Here is a 21,964-nt window from a genome sequence, read left to right as displayed (position 1 = left end):
ACGAAAAATATTTTGTTGAAATAATCTTTTTTCCTTTCACAGTAAACAATTATCAAAAATAATTTTTGCTCACAGTAAGCAGTTATTAAGAGCGACAAATAGAAACTTACGAAATATAAAGCAAAGTAAGAAAACCGACGGGGTGCGTGAAACAAATGGAAGAAGGTATAATGTAACACAGGCTTGTAAAATCATAAAACAACGAAAATGGCCGTCTCGTGAAGGAGGCAAATATGTTGAAGAGAAAATACCTGATATTCCGGAAACATACATAGTTAATGCAAGACAGGAGAGAAAATTATACTAAAACTTCCGCCAAGGTTTTTTTTAATTTGTTTGTCCACTAAGGAACGCAACCCTCAACATGGCATGATGCAAAACATACACGATGGCTTAAGAAAATTTGTTTACATTACCTTTACTAATATCTATTTGCAGTTCAGTAAAATCTGAATAATAATAATAATAATAATAATAATAATAATAATAATAATAATAATAATAATAATAATAATAATAATAATAATAATAATCAGAACGGTTACTAAAATGTTGTAATATATAACTTTCTACCAGAAATTGTAAGCACGTGAATCTCGGCTGTTAGGAATTGGATGGCACCGTAAAATTGTATTCAAATACACATTCTTAGCAACGGAAATCTTATTCAGTTATATATTCTCTCTCTCTCTCTCTCTCTCTCTCTCTCTCTCTCTCTCTCTCTCTCTCTCTCTGTGCGTGGGCGCTCGCTCCCCGTCTCCACGTTGATTAGGTTCAAATTGTAATAACGGAAGTTCCTAAAATGAATACTTCTTGTCCAATCAGAGATGCCTCTTGTAAGAGGGCAGAAGATGAAGGAGAAAAAAACAGAAGAAAAGGTTGGAGGGAAAGAGAATCTTAGTGCATAGGGGAGGAGTTTCCTTTCTCGGAGAATGTTTTTCTTTTCTTTCACACGATGATATAGGTATTATTGTAAAGAATACGTACATACATACGTACATGAATATAAGCTATAAAATATCTATATATATATATATATAGTGAAGATAGTATATATATATATATATATATATATATATATATATATATATATATATATATATATATATATATATATCCTCATACAAACATACACACAGGTTAAAAATACCCATGTGTGCACACGAATAGAGCCTTGAGCTATCGACTATCCATACAATCATTACATATAGCCATAAAATACCGATACATAAATCCACTTAAGTAAGAAAATACCCATAATTCCATGCGGTCATTAGCCCTGAAAGTACACACCTACGAGAGCATTCTTAAACCCGTATACACTGATGAAGCTAACAGCGCCTAAAATGAAGTTCCCTTGCAAGAAAGAAAACACAACTCCCAGCCCAAAAACCCAATTAACTTTTAGCCGGAAAAATTGCCCCAGGTGAATGAGAGAATGAGAAATTTCGATCCTGTTCTTATTAACTTCTTTACTTTCCCGTTCTTCTTTCTTCCCCTATAGGTGTCATCCATAGAGGATGATGGGCCAGGAGAGATGTCTCTCTATTGCGAGAGAGAGAGAGAGAGAGAGAGAGAGAGAGAGAGAGAGAGAGAGAGAGAGAGAGAGAGAGAGAGAGAGAGATGAATCAGGATTCGGATGACAGAAATGATGGGGGTTGATTGAACGTGATGGGTGATGGAAGGTTAAGACGGATGAAGACTATATGGCTGAAAAGAAGGTGGATAACTGATGTGTCATTTTTTTATGTGGAGGCCGATGGTGAGGGCTTCCTTTCACCCTCTACTATCTCAGTCCAAGACCGGACTCGGAGAGAGGGGAAAAGAACTCGAGAGATGAATTCCAATCCTAATGCAAGAGGCACGCCCACCTCTACGAAAATGGACCCACCTAATCCATAGAAACTGGAGTCGCAATGACTAAGGTCATCGGCGCTATAGACGACTGACGGTTACAGGAATCAGGATACATGAAGAGATGGAGAATATCCTACAGCATCCTTATGGACCAGTCAATCGAGGGAAATGGTGATCTCGACAACCTTATTGTAAAGAGTATGCGCAATGCTGGAATTCCCTTAAAAGTTTGGATATTTTTCCTTTATAATAGCAGAACTCTGAGGATTCGTATTGACTAACATCGACACGAATGAGTGCTTATAGCATCTTTTATTTTTTTTGGGGAAAGTGCAGACTTATGCAAACACCCATATCAACACAAATTTATTCTGATATACACAAATTTAAACGTATACATATAATTGTAAGAACAGACTCACTCATATATATATTTATATATATATATATGTGCGTGTGTGTGTGTGTATATATATATATATATATATATATATATATATATATATAGAGAGAGAGAGAGAGAGAGAGAGAGAGAGAGAGAGAGAGAGAGAGAGCGTGCGTCCGCTTATGCGCACGTGTGCGTGAGTGACAAAGTCGAGAAACGACATACACTATAATCAACTTGCCAAACTTCACTCAAATACAACAATTTTAAAAATATAAAACATCCACTGAGGACAATATAATATAATTCAAGATAGTAGGAAAACGGAAAGACAAGATTCCGAAATGGAAACTAGGAAAAAATGCAAAAGCAATCCTTCCTAATTCACATACAAACATTCAAATAAATATATTCATCAAAACAATGAAGAGCTCAAAATCAGTCAACTGTAAACCTCTGGAATCAAAACTCTAGAATTACGAGTTATTCACATAAAAAAATACATAAGAATCAACAAAACATTCCGAATTATTCTTCTGAGAAATCGGTCAATACATCAGAATTCCGAACCACTTAAATCCAACTACCATGGGAAGAATTACAAATGAAATCATAAAACAGTCTGAGTTTTAAACATGAAAACCATTTAATTATGAGAAGCACTCGGGTATATTCAGGGTAAACAAGTCTATAAACCCTGCAAATAATAGAATTTCAATTCAACAGCGGAAACAAAGAGGAGAAAAACGTAAGGCATTTTTTCCCTTTCGTTTTTCCATATCGCCTTTTTCTCCAAGAGTTCGAGATGAGAAATTCAAATAACACGTAGGGGGAGGAACAGAAGAAACGGAAGATAAAAAATGCGGAGATGTACGGAGGAAAAGATTGGACTGGGAGTGACGTGGAGAGGGGGAAGGATTGAAAGAAAGGAGAAACCACGCGGCGGGGGTGGCTGGGGAGAGAGAGAGAGAGAGAGAGAGAGAGAGAGAGAGAGGGAACTGAAAATAATTACGTGATTAGTCGCAACATGGAGGCAAGTAAACGATAGAATTACAGTAATTCTTAACTCTAGAGGAAAGATGGACAAATACCTTACATATAACAACGGGCACAAATAAAGGAGAGAAAAGACCGAGAAAAACAGACAATATAACTACGGAGGGAAAATATGAAAACCAGACGATACAACAAAGGGGAGAGAAGATTTAGAAAAACAGACGATATAACAATGGAAAGAAAAACTTATTTAGAATATGAACTATGTAAGAAAATTGAGATCTATTTCTCACATGAGCTACAAACACACTTGATTTAAGCCCGTTTTTATGACATCTTTCGACTGACAGAGGTTTCTTGAAAATATCTGAAGGTCATACAGAGACGGAAAATAGAAATCTGATATGCTAGGTCACCTTATGTCTGGATTTTTTATAGTCTTGAGATCTCTCTCTCCCTCTCTCTCTGTCTCTCTCTCTCTTCTTGAGAACTGGAAAGTTAACACCTCTTGTAACCCCATCTTAAGGAAGAGGTATGTATGGTGCTATATATATATATATATATATATATATATATATATATATATATATATATATATATATATATATATATATATATAGAGAGAGAGAGAGAGAGAGAGAGAGAGAGAGAGAGAGAGAGAGAGAGAGAGAGAGAGAGAGAGAGAGAAGAACGCTATGTTCAAACTGTTCTATTACTGTGGTATATATATATATATATATATATATATATATATATATATATATATATATATATATATATATATATACGAGTATATATATAGACAAGAACGCCAGTGCTCAAACTGCTCTATTACTGTATAGAAGTCAACTTCAAAGGAGGAGAAGCACTGCCGATGTTTTGAGACATGTTTTGACTTACACACACACACACACACACATTATTACATATATATATATATATATATATATATATATATATAGAGAGAGAGAGAGAGAGAGAGAGAGAGAGAGAGAGAGAGAGAGAGAGAGAGAGAGAGAGAGTTGTGCGTATTAGATAAACAGTTCCATATGTACGATCATTTTATCGTCGTTCTTGTAAGGTAAAAAAAAAAAAAAAAATTTTCTGGGTATTTAAAGAGGATGCTGCGTGTAATCCACCGGCGGGAAAAGAACCAAAACAAATAATTATATTTTTCCAGATGTCTCAGATTAACAGAATCCTGGCACGGATATGTGATAATGGCCGATGTCAAGAGATTCACGTAATCACGTAATTAAACCTTTTGTTTCATCCTCTTTACCATCGGTGTTGATTACCGTGGGTCACGATCGTTATAATTTACCTTAGGGTTAAAAAAAAAAAGAGTGAAGTTTTTTATGGAAAACCAAAGGTATACGTGTAGTTTAAATGTATTGAAAAAAAAAGTAATTCCACATAGGTTCCTGAACTTCGGAACGGAAGTTAAATGCTATGTTTCTCCAGAAGTGAATCGTACGTACAGACATCTGTCATGAAGTTGTGATGTATGCTGATTTGAACTAAGGACAGCGAAACGGAACAAAGGACAGACGGATGCCCGTCAAAATTCTGTTTCCCTATTTTCCAGCTGTGGTGTATGAATATTATTAAGGAGAAAAAAAAAAAAACTCGAGATCCTGGGCTTCCATAAAAAAACAAAACTACAGGGACCATAAAAGAGAGAAGGCCGCACTACAAACACACGGCGTCCTAAATAAAACAAAAACAAAAATATCCTTTACAAACAAGCTAAACGTGTGTGTGTATCTATATATCTATCTACCTATCTGTCTATATATATATATATATATATATATATATATATATATATATATGTGTGTGTGTGTGTGTGTGTGTATATATATATATATTTATATATACATACATTTAAAATGTATATTATACACACACACACACACACACACACACACACACATATATATATATATATATATATATATATATATATATATATATATATATATATATATATATATATATATATATATATATATATATATATATATATATCCCTAAGCCCTTGTACATCGACTAACAACTATTCTGTGGCAGTATGGGCCAAGATACTAGAGCGACATCTTCACAGCGATGAAATCCTTCCATCTCAATTCTTTGATGGAGGAAGTTTTCCGAATGTGACTCTGAACGGGGAGGAGGAGAAGATGTGAGGGATGGAAGTGGGTCCTTACACCAAGAATACTAACAATATGAAACCTCCTTATGAATAGGAATGACGCGAGGGGATCCTTTCTTTGGCTCTTCTCTTTCTTCGCATAATTTCATTTGTCTTCCTGCACAGCCTCCTCGTTGAGCTACTACTACAACTGCTGCTAATATTACTGCAGCTACTATTTCTACTACCATTGCTACTAATTTACTGCAGCTACTAATTCTACTACTACTACTGCTATTGATAAAAATATTAATACTGCTGCCTTCCTCCTACTTCCAACTTGTTCTCGTAAGCCTCATATCATTGAAATTTTCCTTTTGTGAATTGTACTCCCTATTCTTGTTTCATATTTCGTACAACCTACATCATTTCTTTTTCCCTATGAACACTGACATCTAATATACAAATAAAATCTAATTGCTTTCATTCAAATTATTGTAAATTCAAGTGTGGCTTTCATCTACAAAACCGGATGGTTAAAGAGTGTCCATCAAGTAACAACAGTAGGTTACTGTTATCGCACTATATCATGTATTGTACCTAGCAACTTGGTGCTACAAATCAAAACAATCATTTGTAGGCCTTGTGTGCACAGAATGATATAACATTGTTTTAATATTTCAAAAATGTTTTGATACATTTCACCGGCTTCTTTGTAGCTCATTGTAAATGCTAACAGAAAGGACTTGTGGTCTTACTTTTCATTTCGTCTCAGTGTGTTTCCCGGATTCAGATTTTTACCTGTCTGTAAGGTAAAGAGTGACAAAACACATTTGTTGGTAAACAGACTTCGGTCTCTCGCTTCCATTTTATTATCTCAAATCTCTTCTTTTTCCTTTATCACCTTCTATCTACCTGTACCCTTTTCCCTTTCGTACAACTCTTAACAGATTCTTTTATAACCTTTCCTAACACAAAGGGCAATGGGATACGCAACCTAATGAAATTATATTTCCTCCCGCCGGGCGACCAAGATAGGAGACCCAACTCTCGGCCACTGTAACAGAGAAAAAGAAAATGAAAAAGTATCCAGATGTTGACGTAATTTTTCCCTTCTGTTGTGAGACGCACGTCTATTACTTTTATACATTTATAACAGAAACGGCCGACGGGACGGACAACTTAATGCCTATTTCTTGCCAAGGCCAGAAGAAACTAATGAAAGGAGAAGAGATGCACCTGCCTACTCAAAAGCAGAAAGATTAAAATAATGGGGAAAACAGAGCTAGGAAGAGAATTCCGCAGACTGCACTGCCTAAGAAATACCAGAGAAGGTCTAGAGTTTCTTATCCTTGAGACGAGGAAAGCGGGGGACAGACTAAACCACCTTGAGCAAAATTTTTATCTTATTTATTTATTTACTTTTCTCCGGGAACCGAACATTAACTTCTATAGTTATGTGGGTCCAAATGTTGGAAATTTCCATTTCTTTTTACTATACCCTCATACATTCCCCCTTTCTTAAGTCCAACTCCCTTTCCTTTATTTTGCGCCATATTTATTCACCTGTTTCCCCTTATAACGGTTTTCCTGTCTAGTCTAAAGCCTTACTTATTTCCTATTCTTGCACACTACCGGCCATTTCTGCCTTACATACTACCTTCTTTCTCTCACATATTTACATTTTCTATTAAAGTTTATGTAACACAATTATACCCTGCAATATTCTCTCCTGATCTTTTTAAACATGGCTCTCTTTCCCTCTTTTCTCCAATCTCTTCTTCTTCCTACCTCCCTTTCTCTTCTCCATACATCTTTCACGCTGGCTTTATCCTTTCTTTGCTCTTCCGTCCCCATCACCCAACTCCTCTCGAGTTCCAGCTCGTCTTCTTCCCCGACAGATTTCGTGGGTTCCAGCGGTTGGGTCAGACACACCAATAACCTTCTGTCTTGACTCAACCAACCTTGAGACGAGAGCAAGTCGTCTCTCTCTCTCTCTCTCTCTCTCTCTCTCTCTCTCTCCACTCTAAGGATCCGAGTATACAGCGGCTTCGTGATAGATGATACTCGTAGGACATTGGAAGGATAAACCTTAATGCCTGCTGGCACTCGTCTCGTTCTTTTATATTGGATTCACTTGGGTACGTACATGCATACATGTTCCGGGCAGAGAGAGAGAGAGAGAGAGAGAGAGTCCTTTCTCAGAGTAGAGATTGATACCTGAGGAACTCTTCACGCTTTACCTCCTACCTTAGAACTAAGGACAAGAAAGGACGTTGTTGCAGATGACTGCATGCTGTTGGTAATGACTTTTGCAAACATATTCTCTCTCTCTCTCTCTCTCTTGTTATTATTATTATTATTATTATGATTATGATTATTATTATTATTATTATTATATCTCTTCATGGAATATCTCATCTTCATTATTACCATTTTATCATAATAACCAAACAATCTTACGGAAGAAACCAAAGTTCATCGAATCGAATAGCTATTATTGAAAAAGGAATGAACAAAACACAGAATCAATAACAAATTAATAGCAATCAATGCATAATCAGTTTCTAAAAATAACCAGTTAAAAAGACATTTATACAGATTTGATAACATGACATATGAATACAAGGGGTTCAGTCCACTTTAGTCCGAGAACAGAAAACACAAAACAGTTACACTAAAATAATAAATCTGTAACAAAGAACAAAAGCATACACAAAAAAGTTAAAATAGATTAAAAAAATAACAGTGTACATGAATACAGCGAGGGTATTCCACATTACATACAGACTAACAAAAAATAAAATAAACCCAATAAATTAAACAATCAACTATACGAGCAGGGTGAATCTAACATTACATAATGACAAAGAGTAAAAACACATTGAAAAGAATAAACTAAAAACCATATACACAACAGATTTCAATACAGCAAAAACACCACCACGTTACACGGCAGCTTAGAATATAGAGGAACAAACGTGCAAAAAATTTAACATTCATTTGGACATTCAACAAATAATCATCAAAACACAGCCCCTAATGTTATAGCCTCATATAGAATTAGACATCAAACGAAACTGCAACCCCCACCCCCTAAATATCCCGACTCTATGGAATCCATTCAAAGAGAAAAAAAATCATCATATATTCTATAATAACAGTCTCTCTCTATCCCCTCTTTCTCTCTCCCTCTACTGGAATATGTTTTTTTTCTGAATGATTTTACCCCCTACCCCCGCCTCTCTCTCTCACTAGTTTTACATCTGATATTATGTAATATGAATTTTGCCATTTTACCCTTGTCTACATTTCTTCTTTGCCCCATTCCATCTCTTCTACTGATTTTGAATGTTTCTTCTTCTTCTCTCTTCTTCTCTCTTCTCTTCTCTCTCTCTCTCTCTGTCACCCACGCAGACACACACACAAACGAAAGGATTTAATCAAAGGCAACACTAACTTTTTTTTTATCGAACGACTGACCAGCAACAGTCATTTTAAAATCCCCACGTAAATTAATAATAACCCTTTGCCTTCCTCTTAGAGTTGGGAGCTGATGGGGATTCGGGAGCAGGGGTTGGGGGAGGAGTGGGGGAGGGGGTTGAGAGGAGGAGGGATGTATGGTAACAGGGAATAAACTGCATTCACTGTGAACAATAATTATACATTGCCCATTCATCTGGAGTGATCTGGAGTTGGATGACGGACAGTGGTACATTTCCATTAAACTCTCTCGCAACGGTGATATATGAGAGAGAGAGAGAGAGAGAGAGAGAGAGAGAGAGAGAGAGAGAGAGAGAGAGAGAGAGAGAGAGAGAGAGAGAGAGAGAAATGTTCAGATTTAAATCTCTTTCTTTTCTTTTCTTTTCTGTATGTATATAAATATATATATATATATATATATATATATATATATATATATATATATATATATATATATATATCAAAATGTGCAACTTGTAAATAATAGATTATTCACTAACAGTGAGTTATCGCAGTAAAAGAAAAAAAAATCCAGCGAAACCCTCCATAAAAAGAGATGAATAATGAATAAACGAAGCAAGAGATGATATCCACAGAATGCCGACGTTGAAACCAAATTAGCACCATCCCTCTTTAAGCGCGAATGGCTACCAGATATTGGAAAGGAATAAAGCATAACTGGAAACTTAATGATTGCAAAATATCGCTGGGTCGATAACAAACAAGTATTGTGCGAGAGCGCTCCGATCGAACAAAAGCACAGAAGAGCCTCTGATGAATCCGAATATCAAAAGGAAAATGCGAGAGTTGCCAATCGATGCTAATGAATTGAGAGAGAGAGAGAGAGAGAGAGAGAGAGAGAGAGAGAGAGAGAGAGAGAATTAAGTCTGTTGGCTAATGAGGCGATATATGAAAACACAACATGAAAGTCGGTCGGTTATCAACAAGTTACGAGTGCAATCTTCACTTATTAATAATCTTGAGAATACATTTATACTTTTCACAAGGTGTGGCAAACATCAACTATTTTCTTAAATACAACAACAACAACAGCAACAAGAATAATAATAATAATAATAATAATAATAATAATAATAATAATAACATAATAATAATAATAATAATAATAATAATAATAAGGAACAAGATATAACCTATCGCCATCAAAGGCAAGCAACAAACAACACAACAGTAATAATAATAATAATAATAATAAATAATAATAATAATAATAATAAAATTGAAAACCACATAAGCAAAGTCAATATAATTAATGCAGTGTGACAGAAATGCAGCAACTAATATTAACCCTATCATTGAAAAGAAAGCCTGGAAACAAAAATAATTTTCTCCAGGCAGAGGTAGGAAGAGGCCAGATTGCTCCTCCGAAAATAAACTCGGCTGTGTTCAATTAGCAGGGATAGTGGGATGCACTGCAGAGCTGGAGATGAAGATGAAATTCTAGCATCGTTTATGGAGAGAGAGAGAGAGAGAGAGAGAGAGAGAGAGAGAGAGAGAGAGAGAGAGAGAGAGAGAGAGAGAGAGAGAGAGAGAGAGAGATGAATAATAAAGGAGACAAAAAGGGAAAACGACAAACAATGATGTCACTTCACTATTCAAGGGATGTATCTGGACACGTGGCTGTTAACTTTAATATTTCTTATATTGCAAAGGAATTATTGCTGTCACCACTGATAGTGACACAAAAGTCTTATTGATATCAGAATTGGTGATGATGGTGGTATTAAGAGTAACACTGTTAACGAAAAACATATTTTTGTTGATTATTATTATTATTATTATTAATTAAATCCTATATTGTCAGTTATACATCAATTATATTAGTAACGTAAGGTTACCATCCAAATTGTTACCATCATCCATTTGTGTTGCCATTTAATATTATTAATTAATTAACTATCATCATACTAATACTATTATTCACAATCTAATGTCGTCTATTACTGTAGCAAATATCTTGATTATGCCAATAATAATAACAGTAATAGTGATGTTGGTGGCAACAGAAATTATTGAAAGCACTTATTAGAAATAGTCTTTTCTTCGTCTTATTATTCTTATCACCAGTACCATCAATTACTCCGACATTAGTAAGATCATGATTGCTGTTACAACAACTGGACAAAGACCAGTTTCCAAGCACAGTGATAAATCAAAATATTTAAATCAACACTCACGAGATTCTGTGCAGAGGGAAAAATTACTATAAACTCTCCTTGGTCTCCACAGCAACACTTTAATTAGTTAATTAATCAATTACTAAAACAATATATATTGTCTACAACATTTTATAATCCTCATAAAATCGCTGAATGAGTAAACGGCCTCAACACGAAATATAAAAAAATAAGTGAAAAATGAAAAAATTCCATTGTGTGACTGCAAAACATTAACTTATTGACTCTCCCGTTATTAACCTCTTTCCCTTCCCATCCCCCTCCCCCTCCTTCCTCTCCGGCCCCGCCTTAACAGCAATCAAAACTAGCAGCCAAGCAATCGCCGAAAATCGGAAATGAGGATGCAATCGCAAAGGAATCTCGACGGTAAACGAGATGAATGCTGGGGAAACACGTGTGAATGCGTGCGTGCAAGCGGGCGACTGGACGGTCGATAGGCGACAGTTTGTGTGTGTGTGTGTGTGTGTGTGTGTGCGTATGTACGCGTGATTTAGTAGGAGAGGAAGGTTGGTGGGAGGCCCCAGCAGCTGGAAGCAAAGCTGCCCAGTCAAGGGGAACCCAGCAGGGAAAACCCTGAAGTTTCCCTCCCCCAGCAGGAGTAAGGCATAGGGAAAATAGGAAAGGAATCCGGGGCCCCCACTCCCCTCCCCAAAAATTCCTACTCTAGTCCCTGTGACTGTTAAAAAAGAAAAACGAATTGAAATTGGGAGGAAGGGGACTGATCATGCCAGAGGAAATTTGAAGATAGGCAGCGAGAAAGGTATAATTCCTTCACGTCATCGAAGATGCCAGTGAGGGGAAAAAAGACAAAGGAGGAAATCCGGGGAAATTTTGAGACGAATCGGGTGGGGTGGGGAGAGAGAGCAGGCAACCAGGGAGAGATGGAAGAGAAAGGGATAGAAAGAGGGAGGGAGCGGTTAAGACACGGTTCCTCCCCGCCGTGAGTCGGTCGGACACGGGGTAAAGGGGGTGAAGGAGGAACTGCGTGAGATCTGTGAAAAGTTCGGGAATTTGGGCAGCGCGAGGGTAGGGGGAGGCTTTACGAATCTGGGGATAAAAAGTACAGGGGAAAAACCTAAATAAGAAGTTCGGCGCAAGTTTGACTGTTGTTTGGTGCTGGGGAGGGGGTAAATCGGGGGGAGGATAAGGAAAGGAGAAACGAGGAGGGAAAGAAGCACAACTCGAGAACTTAGTGAGGGCTTCTGAAATGCCTCTTACTATACCCGCTGTTCTCTCCTCCTCCTCCTCCTCCTCCTGCTCCTCTCATTCCCCCGTGGAAAAAAAATTCCTACAAGCTTGAAAGAATTCGGAAAGTGTGTTGGGGGGAAGGGGGTAAGTTTCAGGGGCCGTAGAGGAAATTAAGGAAAGAAAAATGCGAGACCCTTAATAGCTGCACTGCACAGGTCAGGGCTGCTAGGGACTGAAAACGGGGGGAAATCATCGTTTAAAAGTAACATAAGAAAAGGAAAACAGGCAAAGAGAGAGAGAGAGAGAGACTCATTTCTGGGAAACAGATGATTAATAAATGAATTATCAAGTCTCTGGAAGGAAGGAAGAAATAAAGAAAAAGCACAGAAAAGAACAACAATAACAACAACACAGATGCCATCAGGGGATTGGGACGAGATCAAGACACCGGTACACGCGCGAGGAAAAGGAAGGGATAGGAAAGAAAGAGAGAAAAGAAAAAAACTTAAGACCCGACATTCACCTTTAACCCTTCGAACTTAAATATTTCATCACCCATGTCGCACGAGGGTGTCTTTTTTTTTTTTAATATGCAAAATAGTGTTATAGAGAGAGAGAGAGAGAGAGAGAGAGAGAGAGAGAGAGAGAGAGAGAGAGACCATAGATGACGTCAATGCCAACAGCTTTAAAGCTAGTTCTTGGTTTGAATAGGAGTCTGTTGGGAGGGAATCAGGAGGAAGAGGGTGGGTTACACGAGGCAGGTTACCATCCCCCCCCCCCCCCCACTTACCGTTTCGGGCGAAGGCGGGTTTAAAGTCCGCGACGTACGCTGATAATAATGATAATGATTCGAATGCTTGGAGGCTGGGTGAAAAGAACAAATTGAGGTAATCAAAGGCAAGCAATGACGTATTCAGGGAGAACGTCAAAGCACGTTGAACGAACCGTCTGGACAGAGACAAGGAGCAAACAATCCGTTATGGGAAAAGCGGGACGAAATGATGTGAAAGAAAGTCAAAATGGGAAGGGATATGACAGAAATATTGAAAAAAGCAAAAATTCAGTTTTTCCATCTATACCACATCGTTCTAATATCATCTGATTTCCATTTTCACTTAAAGGATTTCTTTAAATCCGGAGAAAATAAAATCAGTTTTTTTATTATGTTGCGGGAGTTGTGAGTTAACAGAGCAAATCAAACAGCGGTCTCCATCGTGGACCCAGAGGGTTTTTAATGACAAATTGATACATTTGAAAGAGGACGAACAAGAGACGATGAGACTATGTATATATCAGAAAGCTGACAAGAAGGTCTAAACTTGATTGTAATATTACTAAGTGTTTACAAGAAAGGAGATATCAAATCACTTTAGCACAGCAATCATTCTGATTATGGTGTGCACACAACTTCGTCGTCTCAGGAAGATCGAATATGTGTTATTTTCTCTCCCAATGCAACAAGCATCTCACTGAGGTCCTGGGCGGAAAACCCCTGGATAAGACATATGGTGATGGATAATTGCCATGAAACACCTTCTCCTGCAAGAAGATAAACCAGGACAAAAGAGTGGGGCCGGTATAGCTTCTGCCTGGATTTGGAATACTCTAACCCCCATCCCCAACCCCCACCAGCCCTTCAGCTCGGCTAAAACGTCCACAACTGCGCCTTCTCTTTCGGGGAAAGTCCCTGTGCATTTGACAATATAGTATGCTAACTAACAAGCGCCGTAAAACTGATATTAATAAGTGGCAAAACATCACTCCTCCACAAAAAATGTTTAACAGATTCCATCGAAGGCTGCCAATAATCCAAAGGGGAACATTCTCTGCCCAAATCTGAGAGAACAGCACGTAAAAATATTCGACGAAAAATGGCCCGACCTCTATTTTTGCCGTTTTAGCAATAAACAGAACATTCGCTCTATTCAGATATTGCATTATCTCTGCCATTACTTCAGTACGCTTGGCAAGAATTCTGACAGGGAGCGACAAATGGGGGAGGGGTGAGAGAGCGTAAAGGAGGGGACTGGGCGAGACTGGCTGACGAAAAGGAAAGAGAGGAAAAAGGAAGAGAGGAAAGCGGTCGGGATGGGACAGAAGTGGAAGAACTGTTTATTTAAAAATGGAACGTTAACGGAAACTAAAGGAAGGACAGGGATTACAATGGCCCTGAAAATTCAAAAAGTTCTTCTCATCCCTCTTTTCCCACTTCTTTTCTTACTCCCCTCCTTCTTATGTGAGGTACCAGCAACTGAAAGCTAAGCGTTAAGCATGGAAATGCAGGAATTTCCGAATATAATGAGAACAAAATTTGATTCTCCCTTCACCCGGGATACGACTTGTAATTTTTTTTTGTATAGTATGTCTGTGTTTCTATAAGAGAGAGAGAGAGAGAGAGAGAGAGAGAGAGAGAGAGAGAGAGAGAGAGAGAGAGAGAGATTCTTTTAAAGTTGAGGGGAAAGGACGCTGAAGGGAATAGTGGAGAGCGACTGAGTAGGAGAAAAGGTGAGGGTTCATCCTTTGGGGTACCTTAAGGGAGGACGGGGCATCGTCAGCAAGATTTCTGTTTTAAGGAATATAGGAAAGTGAAAAAATTAATACATGAATCTCTCTCTTTCACTCTCTCTCTCTCTCTCTCTTAAAGGTGCAATGTTTAGTGTAACAGCATTCACTCTCACAAAAAGAAAATGCGTTAAGTTGATGACAGAATGATTCTGAATTGGAGGAATCAATTACAATTTCCCTCCAGAGTACTCTGGGTTATTTGGAATACTTAATATTTCTCCTTGCAATTCTGCTATGTATTTTCAATGACGAATCTGTTCTGCTACTTTTACAGACTGATCATCTCGGAAAGTAATCATAAAACCAACGCTCTCAAACAATCGGTCAGGTTATACCGCACTGTCTGCATCATGGTCACACAATCTTGTGCTTCAAGTTCCCTTGCTGAAGATACACTAAGACATAGCTCTCTCTTTAATTTTGGTTTTTAGTTTCTTTTGCTGCCACTTATTTATTCACCTATTATTTATTTTCACAATGATTTTTTTACTTACACTTCTCTGTCCTCTGCTCATTTTCTCCTTTCCAAAGATGGTACTCTAATCTGTGGAAACTTCCTAATCAAGAAAAAGACTTTTTGACCTGTTCCACTGAGGTAAGTTCTGGTTATGAGAAATAATGAAATAAAAAAAATAATGGAATCTTCCATTACTCACTGTACATTTTCCCCACTGCAAAAGACTACGCCACCAGGAAGAACGAAGAGCTATAGGTCCCTGACATCCCAAATTAATCGTAAAATAGCGATATTTTCTTCTCGTAGCAGTCTCTTATTACGCTTACTTCCGAAGATGTTTTACTGTGGCTTATGAGAAACTGTACCTCTTATTGTAAGCCAGTATAAAATAGACATGACTTACGACTATAATTTTATTATCAACGGCAAGAATAATAATCACAAAAACACCAGAAACAACAAGAAACAAAAAAAAAAATTAAACATTCCTACACAAGATTATTGAAAATACGATGGCCTTAAACTGAATTTCCCATGCAGCAACTATATATATATATATATATATATATATATATATATATATATATATATATATATATATATATATATATATATATATATTAAAAAGAAAATACCCATCGTTGAAACCGTATGGAAAACAAAGAATCAGGAAGAATATCCTACAAATGTTACAGAAAACTGAGAATAACAAATTAAACTGATAATTAAAGAATTAGGATTCATACTGAAAAACATGAGTCAGAAAAAATAAAACTTTCATGAACTTTTAAAGGCAATTACCTGCACGAAACACTAATGAAAATACATGATACAGGGATTCAGACGAACATTAATAATCAGAAAGAAATTGTACGGAAGATAAAAACTGGAGCCATTGTAAACACAGTTAATCCTGTCGCTTTTTATTTATATTTCTTACAGGGCTTCCCTGGTTATCCAAGATGTGTTCACTGACATAGATCAAATGTGATTCATCTATAACTTGTACTTGCTTAGACTTGGACCATAAAACAAAATATAAGCGGAACAGACGGACGAACATTCTAAACACTATATCCCTTCCTTAACTCCTTTAGGCAAGGAGATAATCAAGCTACAACGGTCACCATTGAGCACAAGGACTAGAATGGCTAATTCCTTGGAGGAGACACGGAATCCTCTAACAAATCTGCTGCAGTTCCTTTGAAAACCAGACGGCTCGTACCTTGGCCATGTAAATTGCCAGACAGAACGGAAACCATCGCTAGGGAGCCAGTGAGGTAGTTCACTCATGGAGCCATCAGAGACAAACATTCGGAAGAGACGAATAAATTTTTTCTAGCACTTTTTGCTTAATATATATATATATATATATATATATATATATATATATATAAATATATTTATGTACATATATATACATGTATCTCTCTCTCTCTCTCTCTCTCTCTCTCTCTCTCTCTCTCTCTATATATATATATATATATATATATATATATATATATATATATATATATATATATATGCATATATATATACAATATATGTACTATATATATAAACCTATCTCTGAAAACAATATCTGATGTATCTAATTTGTTATTCAATTCACACACTCTCTCTCTCTCTCTCTCTCTCTCTCTCTCTCTCTCTCATACACACGCAGAACAAACTCTCTCGTCATTGTTTCACTGTTTTGGAGAATTGGATTTTGATGTAGAATGGGAGGAAATTTAATTTACTCTTCTGCAAAAAATAGAAGCCTCTTTCACTTTCTCACTTTGTTCATGTTCGAAAAACATTTGGCCATTTTATAAAGAAAAGCTGAAAAAGGAAACTTTTATATCTTTTTTCAGTCTCAGTAATGGGCGACTACCTTTTCTCACTCTCTCTCTCTCTCTCTCTCTCTCTCTCTCTCTCTCTCTCTCTCTCACACAGACACACACACACATCACTATTTTAGAGAAATGTGGAAAAAACAATTTACTTCCCTATAAAGAATAAAAGACTGTGTGAGTTCAGGAAATGATCTGGTCATTTTCTCGATGAAAACTGAATAAAAAGAAAGCACTTTTTATACACTTTCCTGGATTTAGTAATAACCTTTCTTTCTCCCCCACCTTTTCTCACATTCCGTCTGCGCTAACAAACACACATACGCATAAACATACACATGTATATATATATATATATATATATATATATATATATATATATATATATATATATATATATATATATATATATGTGTGTGTGTGTGTGTCTATATACATACATATTATGTACATACATACGTATATATAATATATAATACTTTACATACATACATATATGTATATATATATATATATATATATATATATATATATATATATATATATATATATATATATATATATATATAGATATATATATATATATATATATATATATATATATATATATAATGTAATCCAGCCAACGAAAATGGATTTCACAGGTCTCTTAACCTTATAATGTAATTCAATTTGCGAAAAACCGGTATGACACCTTCGTATAATGAAAATTAATTGTGCAGTACATCAGGAATTGATGACACTACTTCACGATAATGAGGGCAGTCGAAGTAAGTAAATGCTGCTGTGTTCTTGACAAATGTGGTTAACTGCGACATTAATTGTGCTTCCTTCGATGTCTGAGGCCTTGACATACCACACCCTCTCCCGTACTTACTATCATTCTTACACATGACCGACAAAAAATAATGTGCAAAGTAAATGACTGAAAAAAAAAGGTGTATGTACCCTAAACCAAGTCTTGATATCCTGCCCGAATCTGAACCCAGTGAACCGTTGACGTCATTAGGATCTCTCTCTCTCTCTTTCTCTCTCTCATAGAGGTTTACAGTAAAAGGTCTGTGAATGCAAAATAATGTTACTGTATAAGGCTTCTGAATACAAGAGAGAAATCCATGTAGTTACATGAGAATTCTTGGAACGACAGGAAACATAAACATCTGTTAGAAGCATACCATGGTGGCATAGGACTGAACGTTAGTGATTACTACTAAAACTACTCCTGTAGATTACATGAAATGTTATTAAAACAAACTTACTTCCCAAAGAATAAAAGAAAATTGTATGGTAATTTTAAGTATACTTTCAGCCACAATCTCTGACTACTCCAGGAACGAAGAACACTTCAAATAATGTTTATCTTCGCTTAAGCTAATGACCTGTAGATCTAAAGAATAGCATGTTATTCTTCGAATGTTGTGTGTCGCTTAATCATGTCGAGTTAGGTGCAAGGCGAGTAGATTCAGACTCAATTACCTATTCTACTAAGAACCCTTTCCTTGCTCGTAACAAGCCTTCTTAATTGCTTTCTTCCATTTTCAGCATCCTCCAGAAACATCATGCTAGTAGATGGCTCTAATATAAAGTGTTCAACAGAAGACAGAAAGTTGCTAAAGGTAAATAAAATCAAAAGTAACATAAAAATGTGTTTGGACGATATATATATATATATATATATATATATATATATATATATATATATATATATATATATATATATATATATATACATATATATCTTAATGTTAAACCCTAAATATGCAAAGTACCCAAAGTGCACTGTCGAAGGCTCACTTTACAACATACTCCCAGCCAGTTCCTTTATTTAAGCCGCGCTCTGACTCAGTTTACAATCATTACTTCATAATCTTCGTACAAGACTGCCATCTCCTCTAACTGAACTCATGTTCGTTTCGTATTACTGCTTCCTACTCCTTTCATCGTCTCTTCATTTACTCTCAGTCTTTCTCGCCATTCTCCTTACAAGCTTCCTCTTCCTCCCTCCCTCTCTCCCTCCCTCCCATTCCCCCTGGCCCTGCCTCCTTGCTTTTAACCCGGGGAGTAAAAATAAGACAGAAGGCCGTAATACAAAGTCTTTAATTGCAATATTTTCTCCTAAGTGCAGCTTTAGCGTAAGCAACTGCATTATCCAATTGCCCGATCTCCTAATAAGCTCCCCAACGGATGAGAATCACTACTAAAAGATCTCATCACACGACTCCGGGTACAAATCCTCCACCGCGTGGGATGAGGTGAAGGCATTTCCTTTTACAAGGGAAGATGGCGAAAGGTTCTCTGCGGAGATGGAGTTCTTTTTTATTCTGCCTCTCTTTCGACCTTTTTCTAATCGTTTTCTTTGTGTTAGATCTTTGTACGTATAATTAATTATCAAATAAATTTTAAATGGTTGAGTAAACGTTGCCAGGGTGGTTTTCTAGACACATAAAATATCCCAGGTCTATTGCACTTTAATTCCTTTTTTTGTGAAGAGGGATTTAGTATTAACAGATAATTGTGATTAGCAGATAAAAAAGGCTCCATTAGGCTACCATAGGCATTTTCTGATGATTAATCGATATAATTTGAGTAGAGTACAATTAATGGCCTGGCTTAATAAAAAACAATCTTCTTAAGCTTTTCACTGATAAATGTATCCTTGAGTTATTCAAATCAACGATCAAACTTTACTGAAAGTTAACGTAGGTTTTTATTACCCTATGACTTCCATTCTCCTGGAGCCACTGGGGTTCTGACCTGCTTCAAACCGTCAACAAATGGAGTGAATAAATATATCTGTCCCTCAACATACTGGCGATAGGAACAGAAATGGACCGAAGATAATTTTAACCCCTAGAGCACAGGAAAAGAAATTATACTCCCAGTGATATCAGTATCAGTATTATCCTAAGGAATGTATCTCCGACGCTTTAGAGTCGAAAATATTAGATCCACATTACATAAAGCACAATCTAAATGCATTTTACACAAAGCTTAAGACAGAGAATAATAAATTCTATGCCTAACCACAGTTAGGCTCTGATTAAATTCTACACCAAACTAAGGTTAAAGCAGAAATATCAGGTGTTTTAATGACATTACCACCAAAACGTAAGTCTTATCAACTGAATGAATATCTTCAAGAAACTGGGGTCGCAAAAACTCTCGAGAGGAGATTTTCTTACAGAAAGAGATTTTGATGGCATCCCCCTTTTATTGAAGAAAAACAAATATTTTCCCTATGAACTTAAGTTGGCTTATAAAGACGTGTGTCTTTATATTAATATGTTTGGCTTTCACTTGCCTTGGTCTATGTTTTATTTCTACCTTTCCCTGGACTGCCTCTGAAGCAGTGTTCCCTTATCAGTCATCCTGACAACTGGATTTGCTACATCCCACCTAAACTAAATCTTACCTGATCCAGGCATAACATCAGGCTTCAAATTTAAACTATAAATCAATCTAAATATCACATGCCCTTTAGTGGCCTTTTTAAGCGATTTGAAGATTTCCGCAAGGTTTAGCAATATCCAATCAATTGCAATATTATGCTGCATAAAGCGTATTCACGTATTAATGTATATATTACGTCGTATGCGCCTCGAACAGCCACAAATAAACATAAAAAGTTGGAATCATGCATATATAAAAAGACGTCTCCAAAACTGCATTTACGTATTAGAGGCTATATTAGGTCACACATTCCATAAATATGATGATAAAAAGACAGAAACAAGGTAAAATGATACGTATTTGAAAGGAGTCTTCAAAACACCGTAATTCAAGGTTACACTTACATGCAATCTTCCAGTATGGCCGAAATTTGCCGGATCTTCGATCGCCTTTGCAAATGCCGAGACACCAACTCGTCGGTAACCTGTTGGAAAGAAAGATCACATCAGACGTTTCTACAAAGCAGCGCTCATCTGACTCTGCGTCCATTCTGTTAAGATGAAAGGTTTTAACAAACGGGGTTAAATATATCGCAATATAAAACTAAATATTTTGCCAGATTTTACATGAAACTGTTATTTTTTCCTTTTTTATCTAAGATTTCACTTCTTTCTTGGGTGCACAAACAGAAGGTTTACACACAAGCACACACACATAATATATATATATATATATATATATATATATATATATATATATATATATATATATATATATATATTATTTTTTTCAACTTACGTTGTGCTCTACGTAAACAAAGTGAACAATGAAGGTTTTTCGTTCTACTGCTCTCTGTGCCTATGTATACCTATTTGTATACCAACATTCTACTCACGCATGCATCTATAATCATATTCAATTAACGTGTGCACGTATACCCTAATAAAATCTGCATGTATTTCCTCGAAATTACTGTGGACGAATTTTAGTAATGTATGGTCTGTTTTTTTTATAGCTCAGAAAATGATTTCCCGCGAACTATACACTTTCCAATGAAAACAAAAACTAATCATTTAGAGCAGATCTTCCCCTCTTTACAAAACTAAATTTCATAACGTGCTGGTAATACACACACACACACAATAGATAGATAGATATATATATATATATATATATATATATATATATATATATATATATATATATATATATATATATATATACAGTATATATGTGTGTGTGTGTGCGTGTGTGTGAAATATACGTACAGGAGAGCAACAGTGGATAATGGAGGGGACGGATAATGCAACAGATCAAAAGAAAGATAAACAGACATCCACAGTATTAGCGATGATGAAGGAGACAGAAAACGGCAAAACAATATCGATCACAGTAAAAGCAAATAGTTTAAAGGTGAAGCCCCCTTAACGAGCTATAATACAGCATAAGAAGGATAGACAGATAGACAGGTAGATA

General features: G+C 36.3%; 1 protein-coding gene across 1 annotated transcript in view; it reads right to left on the bottom strand.

The window, feature by feature from the left end:
- Positions 1-21,964, bottom strand: part of LOC136843651 (uncharacterized) — a 512,877-nt gene that overhangs the window by 336,904 nt on the left and 154,009 nt on the right. The window contains exon 3 of the mRNA XM_067112195.1: positions 20,893-20,972. The gene's annotated coding sequence lies outside the window, so the exon portion shown is untranslated. The remainder of the gene's footprint in view (positions 1-20,892; positions 20,973-21,964) is intronic.

This window comes from Macrobrachium rosenbergii, chromosome 12 (assembly GCF_040412425.1).
Source record: "Macrobrachium rosenbergii isolate ZJJX-2024 chromosome 12, ASM4041242v1, whole genome shotgun sequence".
Classification (NCBI taxonomy): Eukaryota; Metazoa; Arthropoda; class Malacostraca; order Decapoda; family Palaemonidae; genus Macrobrachium; species Macrobrachium rosenbergii.
Note: the sequence above shows the minus strand (reverse complement) of the source record. Positions and strands in the feature narration are given on the sequence as shown.